At 36.0% G+C, this 10,199-nt stretch overlaps 1 protein-coding gene across 2 annotated transcripts in view; it reads right to left on the bottom strand.

The window, feature by feature from the left end:
* sema4g (sema domain, immunoglobulin domain (Ig), transmembrane domain (TM) and short cytoplasmic domain, (semaphorin) 4G) overlaps positions 1–5,210 on the bottom strand; it is a 63,069-nt gene extending 57,859 nt beyond the window's left edge. Inside the window, exon 1 of one of the 2 annotated variants that reach the window (XM_015387535.1) lies at positions 5,109–5,210. The gene's annotated coding sequence lies outside the window, so the exon portion shown is untranslated. Of the gene's footprint in view, positions 1–4,854; positions 4,979–5,108 lie in introns of those variants that run through there. The other variant, XM_015387545.1, reaches the window with a different exon arrangement.
* Between the last annotated feature and the right edge of the window lie 4,989 nt (positions 5,211–10,199).

Here is a 10,199-nt window from a genome sequence, read left to right as displayed (position 1 = left end):
ATAGACCTTTGCTGATATGCATCATTACTCTCTGATTACATCCAATTAACCAAAGGTGCTTTTATTATTTAAAAGAAGGGGATAATTGAATAATGCTCTGCGGGAAACGTGATGCTGAAAAGCAAAGCTTCATCTTTTAATTAGCTGTGTGTGCGGTGAAGCAGCAAAGTTAATCTGAAGATTAGGCTCCAAGCCATCACCAAAATCACCTCCTGGCAGCTTTTCTCCATTTCTGATCAAAGGGTCAACCGTGTGAATCTTGTTCTGCGCGGTCGGGAGGGACACTGGCGACCGCCCAGATCAGTGTACCACGGCCGCCGCTGCTGCTAATCTCTCCCAGCATGGAGTACAATGAGGCTGATGACCTTCCTTTTAGCAGCCTGCATGCTAAGCTCTGAGACTAACCGGAGAAATGACAGTTGCCAGATGAGAAAGTGATGGGTTTAACCAAGCATAGCGAGCTGTGACAAATTCACAGAAAATGTCTCTATGCAGAAGAATTGCAACCATCACATGTAACCAGGGTAACTTCTGTTCACCTTGGTCCTTAACCTGTGTATTTAATGGATTCTACTAAGTGTAAACATCTTCAGGAAACATTTCCTAAAGTTTCCCTAAGCTTTGTCTAAAGGTTAAAGCCATTTTCTGGGAAGATTTCTTATATTTTGCAGCCTGTAGAACCTTGACTTGTTCTCAAACATACATATTTCCTGATTTTTTTTAAGAAAAACTTTTAGAAGTGCTTCCTAAAGGCTCCCCAAAGGTTAGCCTTAACAGCAACAGAACAACAACATGGCAACTTTCACGCTACATCCCTAAGGGTTGCACAGCATATAAAAGAAAACATATTTTATAGGCTTTAGGGAACAATACCTGAAAGTTCTCTATAGCTTACATGGTCTGAGAAATACTCTGCAAGATTTCCATGAAATTCAGTCATAACACTGACAGTTATATTTGCAGAAAATGTAAGATTATCTTAAGGAAACATTCCCCAAAGGTTTCATAAAGGGAAGCTACAGATAAGAGATTGTTAGCTCAACATTGTCTTTAAGGTTTCATATTTTCTGCATGTTGGATAATCTCCAGGGAAAGTTCTCTAAAGATTCCCTGAAGTTACTTTTAATGCTGTCCGTGCAGAATTCTGGACACTAACAGTACATTTTGCATACAGTTTAGGATAAGCTGTGTGTTGAAACCTTGAGAAACCTTCACAGTAATACTGAAAGAGATTTTTCTCTCAGTATGAGGACAGCTTTATTTCCCTGTCTGTGTCAGTGCCATTGCTGGTGTGTCAAATCAGGAAAAATATTTATTAGCCAATTTAAATATTTTGCAATATATCCATCACATATACTCTGTTAACGTGTGATTGCAAACAGAAAAGGCTTGTATTGCTACAGCAAAAGCAGAAGGGATTACCAATAAAGGACTGTTAGGGGAATATTTTCTTCTAAAAGTTTTTTGTACCCTTGGCTGGATGATTAAAAAATATTTGATTACTCTGGACCATAATGACGGTCAGAAAACATTCAGTAAGATATGAAATCTTGTTGTTCTAGAGGCATTTTTATATTTTATTGATGTTTTGCTGAACAAACTTTGACTAATAAAGCATCATATTCACTTTCACTTTATTTTTTAGCAAATAATCCAACATTAAACAACAAGATAACAATATCAAAACAAAACCAACAATTTACCAAAAAAAAAAGGAATAGGCTGAAGCAAAGCTTATTATTGCCTACCCTGTTTTATAATTACAACCTACCAGGTTCTTTACTGCGTATATAAATATTCAAATCTACATAACATAGGATTTTATCATTTTAAATTTTAAAGCCCTTTTAAAATTCACCATAAAAAAGGACATAACTTTAAATCATCATTCAATTCATTCCACATTCTGGCTATCTGGCTGTTCTCTTTTACACATTCAAATATAAACAAACCTCACAAATTACATTTATTCTCTCTTAACTTAAATAATTTCTGAATACCAGAAGGAAGACTTTTGTTCACGGCTTTATGCATTATTTCCAGTATTTTTATATAAACAATGTCTTTGAATTTTAATGTTTTGCTTTGAATGAAGAGTTTATCAGTTGGTTCACGGTATCCCACCTTATTAATAAGCCTTATAGCTTTTTTTGCAACTTAACTAACTTATCAATAATTGTTTTATTTGCATTTCCCCATACTTCTGAACAATAAGACAAATAATTCCTTCATAACTGCATGTAAAGGGAGACCAGCAGAACATTGTGACCCAGCTAAACCTTTAACACAGTCTGGGTAAACTGTGGTAACCTAACAATGACGAGTGGCTATTTTCCTGTGGTTTTACCATCAGCTGCTTCAGCACACAACAAACACGCCAATATCTCAACACTTCTGCATGGGCATTGTTTGCTCCTTCGGTAAAGCTCCTGACAGCAGTGTTTTTTGCACGATAATTCCATGAGTAGAAAGGTAAACACATCTGCCTTGGAAATCACACAAACAATGTGACACCCGTGGCGGCAGAAAAGAGGAATCAAAACAAAAGCAGCAGAAGATGGCCCCAACACCTTTTTCTCAGTTTCTTCCTGTTTGCCAATTTGCGGAGCTGAACAGATCTGCTGGGACACTTTGACCTAATTTCGTTGATAGTTGGTCCCTGATGTTTTATTTCCAGCAAATGCTCTAAAATAAAACACCTTTAGAGTTTCAAGAGTTAGAAATGGTTTGGTAAAATCTCTCTTCAAAATCCAGAGTAAGACTTCTGCAAAAACATCTCACTTTCCCATATGAGATTAACAAAAAAGGCTTTTCTTTCACCTGCAGACCTTTGTACTTATATTCAGTTATGTAACTTCTTGTGTGTTAAACCACACTAATGGGATTACTCGCACAATCTCAGAATAAAAAGGTGGATTTGCTCTGTTAATTATATCATTAGCTTTTGACAGATGAATCTCAGTAACTTAAAATCAACAAGTTTGTTTATGTTAGGATTCAAAAGATGTCACTCAAAATGTTTGTTAAAAAGGAGCTAAAAAGGCATGCTCATGTACTCAAAACTTGGTTGGTGTTTAGTTTGCAGGTTTAACTGATTCTACGTAACTGATAGCATTGAGTGGAGATGATCAGCTTTAGGCAGATGCTTTGAGAAAACAATCAAGTCATCATGGCAACATAATTTAAGGTTGATAAAGTTGCTAAATGTAATTGTCCTCCAGTTAAGGTAGAAACAAAAGGACTTGCTTCTATTTTTCACTTTGTTTAACTAATTAAACTGAGAGGTTAAAAAAAAAGACTTTTCAACAAAAATTTTAAACTCACTCTGTATTCCTCTCTGTGCCCAACATGAAGTACTTCCTATATAAATACTTTTTTGCCATTAATTAATGATATTTAGGCAATCAATGCATCAAACACATCAGGGATTCTCTTTAATTTGAGTTTTTACATGTTTTGGTGTATTCTAAGTACTTATTATTAACTGTAACCAAAAACAAAATGTTATTTTAATGAAAATGAGTTTTTTGTTTAACTTTACAATCATTTTATACTATGATTGTTAATAAATACTTGATGTTGCATCAGAACACAGTCCCTCCATACGTCATTAAATGAATCAGTTTCTTACATTTTGTCATGCTACAACCACAGACTTCTGTTTTTGGGGTTTTTATGTGATAGAACAACAAAAACATTTACATAACTAAGAAGTAGAGAAGAAAACACTAAGTTTTTAAAAAGTATATTTTTAAAAAATCTGAAATATGAAGTAGGACTTTGTATTTAAGCCCTCTGTATTGGAGAACCATTCTTTTCTGCAATTACACCATTAAATCATTTAGGGTATCTTCTTCCAGCTTTCAATGTTTAGGAGCTTAGATTTCTACTCGACATGTTTTGCATTTTGGGTTAAGTTAAGTCAGATCATTTTAAAGTCTTTTATAGATTTTCAGTTGCATGTATATCTGGATTTTGACCAGGCCAATCTAGTACAATGATATATTGAACTAAACCCATATTTAAGGTCATTGGAGTAAACTTCTAGTCCAGTTTTGGTCTTTTTTAGCTTCAAATTGGTTTTCTTTCTAAAAATGTCCAATATTTATCCCATACTTGAGCTCTGACCAGCTCTCCTGTCCACATTCCAGTAAAATATCCCCTCATAACTAAGCTGCAACCCCCCAGTTTCCTAATACAATTGTATTTAGGGTTACTCTCACTGTTAGTTCACTCTCAAAGCAATTTGCAAACATAAACTCAATAAATAAAATTTGCTCTGATCTCAGTAGATGCAGCTTTTTTTTCTGACCCGAATTCTATAAGGACAAAATTAGTGAAAGAAACTTAGCTGTCCTACTGGGAGATTTTTAAATGGTTGCACTTCCTAATCATCCAGTATCTATTGGTCAATCACAAAGTACAGTGGTGTTGATCCTAACTTGACAAACTGTGCAGAGTATAATCACTAATCCATGGGACTGTATGTTTCAGGCTGTTTAAACAGTTGTTAAGCATATCTGTTTTTTTGGGGTCTAAACTTTATTAAAAAAAGAAGGTTTTATTTTCAGTAGAAATGAATCATATATTAGAAACACCATGCTTATGTGTGATTGAATCCTGATTTCTTTTTAAACAAAATAAATATAACAGATATATTTATTTTGGTTTATATTAAGTTATTATTTAGCTATTCTATTCCTTGTAATACAACAAAATACACTAAATTAACACAACATGAATATATTATAATTTAGGACTGCATTAACATATTTTATTATATGCTCTGAATGTTTCTGCAGCTGAAAATAACCTAAAACCTGAGATTAAAAGCAGATGTAAATTATAATTTACCTGTTTTCCGGTATTTTCCTTGAATCGCCTCGGCAGTAGTTTCCGTTAACAACTAAAAACCGGTTTCATAAATAAGACTTCAAACCAGAGCTGCGTGTCAGCCTCAGTGAGACCCGAACTGCGGCACCAACAGAGGGAGAATCACAGCGCGCGCGGGTTATTCACCTTCACCTGAGCGAGTCTGCAGAGCTGCACCTCTGACGCAACCACACCACACTTTGGAGGACTCGTGGACGCAATTAGGACGCACTCACCTGCATTTAATGTCCTTGACTCGGTCCAACAAAACAGAACAGAATCCTGATTTTTCCTCTTTGCGGTGAATCATGAAACTGCTGCTGCTGCTGCTGTTGCTGCAGTCTCCAACTGCTCAAATATTACCACACACTCTCTCTCTCTCTCTCTGTCTATCTCTCTCCATCTCTCTCTCTCTCTCACTCACACACACACACACACACACACACACAACAGCTCTTTCCACTCATCAGTAGTGATATAATATGATATGGCAGTTGCCCAGGGCAGTATATAGAAAGTGGGGCGCACCACTAGGAGATAGAAAAAAACATAACTTGGTGATATGACTTCTCAGTTACTCTATTAATTTTTAATAGCTTTTATTCAAGTGTTGTTCATGAGAAGATGTGCCCGTTTGCTGGTGAGAGGGGGGAGTATATGCTAAGAGGTTTTGCATAGCACTGCTTTGAATTTTAAAACACTTTGACTGTTAGAACTGACAATGTTTGCAAAATCCATCCATCCATTTTCTTTTGCTTACCAGCTGTCAGCGGGTGAGAGGTGGGGTACAACATGGACAGGACACTATTTCATTCCAGCAACACGGAGACAAACAGGACAAACACACACTCACATTGGCTTTAGAGGAGAAGCCAATTAACCTAACAGTCATGTTTTTGGACTGTGGGAGGAAGCCGAAGTACCCGGTGAGAACCCACACATGCTCAGGGAGAACATGCAAATTCCATGCAGAAAGACACCGGACCTGGAATCGAACCCAGAACCTTCTTGCTGCAAAGCAGCAGTGCTACCCACTGAGCAGCCCCCTGTTTGCAAAACCCATTTTTATAAAAAGGGATGGTATGATACAGTACGGCTCCACTTCATAGTTGTTGACACTTTATTCAGGTAGTGGGTATTTTATTCTACTGAGAAATGACACAGTCCTTTAAAGGTACAAATACTTTATACTTATTAAATGCTTTAACTGAGATAAAGTCTTTAGCAGACGCTGATCCTTGTTGTTCTGTAGAGTTCAAGACTTCTCTGGGAATTTATGTTGCAGGAACTGCTTTGTTTTTACCACTAACATCCTCAATACACATGCTGAAACTCTCACATCTCCTTGCTACCACCTCTGAGCAAGCTCTGCACTGGTGGCAAATTGACCAATATCCTATTTTTCTCCAAGAATTGGACCAAAAAATTTTTTTTCAAAACATGTCTACATAAAGTTAAGTTTTCTCTTTGGTAAACTTTATTTTTTTTATAAATTAAAATTTGCACTGATAACTATACTTGTATTTGAGCATTTTGTTGTGCACTCTTTCCACCTGTGTATAGCATCAAGTACTGTACTGATGCTGTGACATGTCAATCATCTGAGGGGGCGAGAATTTGTGAGACAGAATCAGACGTTATTAGTTCAAATGTAATTATGGTACATGAGGATAACAATTTAATCTCTCTCAGAGTCATGTGCAATAGATTAAATGATGGGACACTCAACAGATACAATAATTTGTTGGAAAATTAAACATTTCTAAAAGAGCATATTAATAGGCACATAAACACAGTTTAAAAAAATCAAGTCTTTTTGTGTAGCACTTTAAGAAGTTGACCAACAGTGAGCTTATCATCTCCACTTTTTTTCATAAATGCAATATGACTGAATATATTCCCTAAACTGTCAGGTTGATGATAACAGTGCAAGAATCATTAACATAAATTGTATTGTATGCTTATTACAGAGGAATGATAAATATGTACACCTTTTTGATAGTGGTATTTCTTACTGTTTCAGATAATATTTTCTAAAAACTATTTTGGTTTTAGAGAGTGTTAACTAGAGCTGTTGTGTAATGTTGTTTCCTTGTGTTCATTTCTTAAAGGTATTGTGGAGGATTTTTTTAAAGACCCGCCTTCTCCACTTGAATAACAAAATATGCATGCAAGAGCACAAGCACATTTCTCCTCATGCATTCCCTGTTTAAAATGTGCTGTTCTTATAGCTCATACAACCTTACTGTGTCCACATACAGCGGGGACTATATAATGGACAATATACCGATTTCAGTTAACTGACCATTCGGACAGATGATCACTGCTTTTTGCTCAATGGTGACGTAACTCCGCCTCCACCTGCGCCATCTCTGTTAGTCACGGGCCGCTGTGACACCAAATCCTGTAATGTTTCGCGATGAGAGCTCTCCGCGCAAATCGTTCCGGGATATATCTGTCTCTTCTAAGGCCTTTCTTTTCTTCTCATACACTTCTTTAACACTTTTCCTCTTACGACCCTCGGCCATTTTCAAAGAACCGCGGTGAGAAAGGTGAGCTTCAATGACTGTCTGAAACCGTAGCTCACCACAGATATATGCGTGAAATGCGCTTGTACAGAAAAAGATAACTAACGGGGCGAGCATGTAGGACGGCCTTACGTAAAAATATCACCATAATGATTGACAATTAGGAGGACCACTTATTTAGATGATCCACCCGTAAAAGAAAGATTGTCCTCTATACCTTAAAAGAGAAAAGAAAATATCCAAACTAACTAAGGCCTCCATTTAATCATTAGTGTGTCGTCATTAACCACATCTGGAAAGCGATGCCTTCAAGTTAGCCATGTTAACATTACACAAATTTATAGAAATACTGAATAGAATCCATTGAAAATAGATAATGTTTGAAAGTTAAAAAAACAAAGCAATTGACATCAATCTGGCCAGGCAACAAAAATTACTCCAAGAGTGTATTAAGGACTCATGCAGGAGGAAACAAAATAAGACTCTGCATGAGTTATTGTCAGCTCTCGATTGCATTTTTTTTTGTTTTGCATTATAAGGTTTTATTAGTCCCTTGATAAATAAGCTCATCATTTAAAAACAAATTTTTGTATTAACGGGTAAATGTTTTGCTCTGAAAGCGGAGAGTCACTGGCATGAAGCCTAGCTCCTTTGTGAATGCATGGGTGAATGACTGAACATAGTGTAAAGTGCTTTGTAGTCCTCTGACTTGAAAAAAGGTGCTATATAGCTACAGTCCACTTTATCTATCCCTTAACCAATGAAGTATCTGACACACTCTACCCATTCTAAATGTTGGGTTAAACAAGGATGGTTTAGATTAACTACATTATTTAGTTTAGATACCTGTGCCACTCACACATTTTAATTAAAACTCAAAGATAAAAGATAAAGCCAAGAATTCAACTTTACAATCTATATTTTTAAAGCCTGTAAAATTATGATATATATTTCTACATAAATTAGGAAGGTGTCATTAGAGTGCTGTGGAAATGGTGTCATGTTGTCTAATTTGTGTAATACTGCCCCCTGCTGGAGAATAGACAAACAGCTCCAAATAATATACATTTTTATATGCTTAAACTAATCATCAGTGTCCTTAATAACCACGTCTTAAACTATTATTTATTGAGTTAAAATGTTAGCTATTTATTTTTACTTATTAAGAGTATTAATTTAATATTTAGAATTAAATATGTTTGTGTTTATTCACAAACCTCTATGTATTTTATTGGGATTAAGGGGTTATAATATAAAAGTTCTACCCTTCTTACACTGATACCTTAAAATGAAGGTGATGCTCTTGGCTGCTATATTATCTTTGAAAATTATATTTAAAAAAACCATCTAAGCCACGTTACTTGTCCAACTGTGGTAACCAGATGGATGTGCGCTTGCTAAACACTGAAAAATGTTCAAAGCACAGCTAAATATTGAAAGATATACACATCATCATAAGAGCTAAAAAGCTACTTTATTTTTTTTTGTTCTGTGGCTCTATATTGGATTTTAATGCTAAGATTTTAAGAAATCTCCAGTTCCTCTCTGAATCCAACTTCAGGCTGGCCTTTTCAAACCTTTCCAGAATCTTTTAAAGTTTAAAATTACACCTTATACATTAAAAAGTGTCAATAAATGAGAATTTTAGCTTTATTTTTTATAGTCAAGAATTGTGTGGCCCTAACTTGGGAAAAAACCTTGCATTTATTGAGGTGGGGCTTGGTAGCAAAATATTTGGAAAGCACTGGTGTATTATAGGTTTTCCCAGCCTTGTACCCGAGGTCACAGCCTACACTGCCAAAAGCACAAACACATGCTGTAATGACCCTAGTATCACTATGCTGCAGCAAACTGACATGATCTGAACTCGACTGTTTATGGAGTTTTATCAAGAGGAAGATCAAACGCAGGTCGGCTTAATGAAAGCATTCTGGTCTTTATAACCAGAACCACAGGGTTCTTACCTCCATGCTTCACTGCAATGATACAACTAATGTGGTATTTGGTGCATATACTACAAAGTATATAAGCATGCTTCTAAACGGGTCAATTGTTGAATCTTAAAAAACTCCTTTTACAAGTTTTATAGGATTTGCTGAATTAGTCAACTTATTTTTTGTTTTCTTTAGGAGCCATAATGTCAGCATAGGTTGTTGTTTGAGGACCCAAATGCAGAGGCTGAGAGGCAGAGGTGAGTTCTTGCAGTTTTAATGAATGATCTCAGTTAACAAAGGCAGGAATTCAACTCAAAATGTAACACAAACCAGAACCATGGAGACATCAGGGGAAAACAAGCACGAGGAGCCAGGAAAAGATGAGGAGAGACAAGATAGGACAAGGAACCAGCACTGAGGAACTGCACAGGCAGAGTATATGGCTGAGTGAACAAAGGGAGGAATAACGAGCTGATTGGGAGCAGGTGAGAACAGAGGATTCTAAGAAGAGAGCTAAAGAAAATGAAACCAAGACAAGCGGGAAACAAAGAAAAGCGTAAAAAGTCAAATATATCCCAAAACACAACAAAATAGGAATTAAACCAATAAAACTAGAACACAAAGAAAAACAGGAATCAACATGAAAACTCAAAAAAAAAGAGACCATAACACATTATCCTCAAAGCTGACAAAAAATATATCTTAGACTTCTTCTTAGACTTCTTTATTTGTCATTTTGTATGCACAGAGTGCATACAGAACGAAATTGCGTTACATACAGCTTATGAACGTTGCATTGATATTTCAAATGGCACAATCCAGACTTAGATCTTCAGGTTTAGCTTCCTAGCTCTTCCCTGAGAGC

This window comes from Cyprinodon variegatus, unplaced genomic scaffold, assembly GCF_000732505.1.
Source record: "Cyprinodon variegatus isolate N-32 unplaced genomic scaffold, C_variegatus-1.0 Scaffold18, whole genome shotgun sequence".
Lineage (NCBI taxonomy): Eukaryota > Metazoa > Chordata > Actinopteri > Cyprinodontiformes > Cyprinodontidae > Cyprinodon > Cyprinodon variegatus.
Note: the sequence above shows the minus strand (reverse complement) of the source record. Positions and strands in the feature narration are given on the sequence as shown.